A 2,664-nucleotide genomic window follows, 5' to 3' on the forward strand; every position below is an offset into this window, starting at 1 on the left:
CCAGACACAACAACAGCCAACCGCATGCCACAGCTCATCCAGAGACAGAGGGGCTGCTCACCCCCTGTGCTTCACCGAAGAAGTACTGGACCATGAATTCCCACAAGGTCTCAAACCTGTGAACATAGAGGCGTACGACGGAATGATAGACCCAGGGGTCTGGATCGAGGATTTTATCCTGCATATTCACATGGCTCGTGGGGATGACCTCCACGCCATCAAATACCTTCCCCTAAAGTTGAAGGGACCAGCTGAACACTGGTTGAAAAGCCTCCCCAAAATTCAATTGGAAGTTGGGAGGAACTCGAGGATGCTTTCAGGGCCAATTTTTAAGGGACTTATGTCCGGCCTCCGGATGCGGACGACTTAAGCCACATAATCCAACAGCCCGGAGAGTCCGCCCGCAAGCTTTGGAACAGATTCCTCACTAAGAAGAATCAAATTGTCGATTGTCCGGACGCCGAAGCCCTAGCGGCATTCAAACACAGCATCCGCGACGAGTGGCTCGCCAGACACCTCGGCCAAGAAAAGCCAAGGACAATGGCAGCCTTAACAAGCCTTATGACCCGCTTTTGCATGGGTGAAGATAGCTGGCTAGCCCGTAAAGGCACCAGCAACCCCAGCACATCCGAAATAGGGGATGGCAATGGGAAGCCATGGCGTAATTAAATCAAACGCCAAAACAAGGAAGAGAGCCCGGACAACACAACGGTCAATGCCGGATTCAGGGGCTCTCGACCTGGTCAACAAAAGAAGCCATTTAAAGGCAGTAAAGAGGGACCGTCCGGTGTGAACAGAGTCCTAGACAGACTGTGCCAAATTCATGGCACCCCTGACAAACCTGCGAACCACATGCACAGAGAGTGCTGGGTCTTCAAGCAGGCCAGCAAATTAAATGCCGAACACAAGGGACGGGAAACACCAAGTGAAGACGAGGATGAACCTCGCCAGCTGAACACTAGGGGACAGAAGAAATTCCCGCCGGAGGTTAAAACAGTAAACATGATCCATGCGACTCACACATCCACGAGAAGGCACGAACTTGCGCATAGAGACACGCACGATATAGAGCTTATCGTACGCACACCTAACTACTGGATGTCTTATCCGATCACCTTCGACCACATGGACGGTCGAACTAGTATTCGGCATGGAGGATCAGAGACCTTGGTGCTTGACCCAATAATCGACGGATACCGTCTCACCCGTGTCCTCATGGACGGCGGCAGCAGTCTCAATTTAATATACGAGGACACTGTCTGCAGGATGGGGATAAACCCATCCAGAATTAGCCAAAGCAATACCACCTTTGAGGGGGTGATACCAGGCATTGAAGCCTACGACAAGGGCTCTGTCATGCTGAAAGTAACATTTGGCTCCCCAGGCAACTCCAGAAGCGAAGAACTACTCTTCACCATCGCACCCTTCCAAAGCGGCTATCATGCATTGCTTGGAAGAACGGCCTTCGCCCGCTTCAACGCATTGCCGCACTATGGCTACCTTACACTCAAGATGCCCGGTCCACGTGGCATCATCACTGTTAGCGGAATCACAGAGAGCTCTTCACGTGCAGAGGAACACGCGACGGCCCTGGCGGCCGGACTATAAGCGGCCTCCAATATCAGAAAACATGACAGGTCATTAAGACCACATACACGGTTAGGCGAGTCCGGTAGCCCGGAAAAAATTCAACCAGGGCACCGTATATGTAATCCCATAGCAGACACCAGGGGCTATAAATATTTAATACAGCCCCACACTTGGCTCAACCTTATTGGGAGGCCAACATCTTACACTTTTACTATCCATCGCCTACTTACGTTGTACTCTCCTACGAGTTTTCTTTTGTCCACAGACAACGTTCGCGCGATACCCTTCCAGGATACGGCACAACGAAGACAAAGGCGCAGACGTGCAGCAGGGCCCCGTTCAACAGGTTTCTTTTTTAGATTAAGCCCCTGTGTAAACCTTTTCTATTGCCTCTTGTTGTTTAACCAGCCCATGGGTTCCATACCCACAAAGGATACTGCCGTTATTGGCATTTTGCCATGACAGATTAACGCACGTACCTGGAAACACATGGTTTATAAATGAATGGGCATTCTTGAGCCCATCTTCTGTTATAAAGTCCGAATACCTTTGGGAGTGTTCGGCGTCACGAGTTTGGCCTTATATGCATCAGCTCTGAATCATGTCTTTGGTCAAATGTTGGGTTTGCCCGGCTCCTAGGTTTGCCGCCTTACGTTTCGTCATTATCGGCTAAGGCGGCCAAAGGAGAACTACTGCAATTGTGCCCTGGTTATTCTGGATGAGCACCTCAGTAGAGACTGGTGAAAACTGACTGTCATGATATAGCGAGAGACTGATCAACCACTCGAAGACTCACCGGAATCTTTAGGATTCCTCCGCATTAACGAAGGGCCATTTCCCGGTCAAGTACATACGCGCCCGTATTCGGATGCACGCGAAGGTACAAGGGGCTACATAGTAGCCCCAACGTTATACTCCCATGGCTAAGCGAAAATGTTACAGCTATATAGTCCGGTTGCCTAGTTCGATGTGCGATCACCTCCTTAATGGACCAAGACGTTGGATCAAGTGTGATTAGGCATATTTTTCGCAAACACCCCCGCATTGTATGCGTGGGGGCTGAAGCCAACGACT

This window comes from Triticum dicoccoides, chromosome 6B, assembly GCF_002162155.2.
Source record: "Triticum dicoccoides isolate Atlit2015 ecotype Zavitan chromosome 6B, WEW_v2.0, whole genome shotgun sequence".
Lineage (NCBI taxonomy): Eukaryota > Viridiplantae > Streptophyta > Magnoliopsida > Poales > Poaceae > Triticum > Triticum dicoccoides.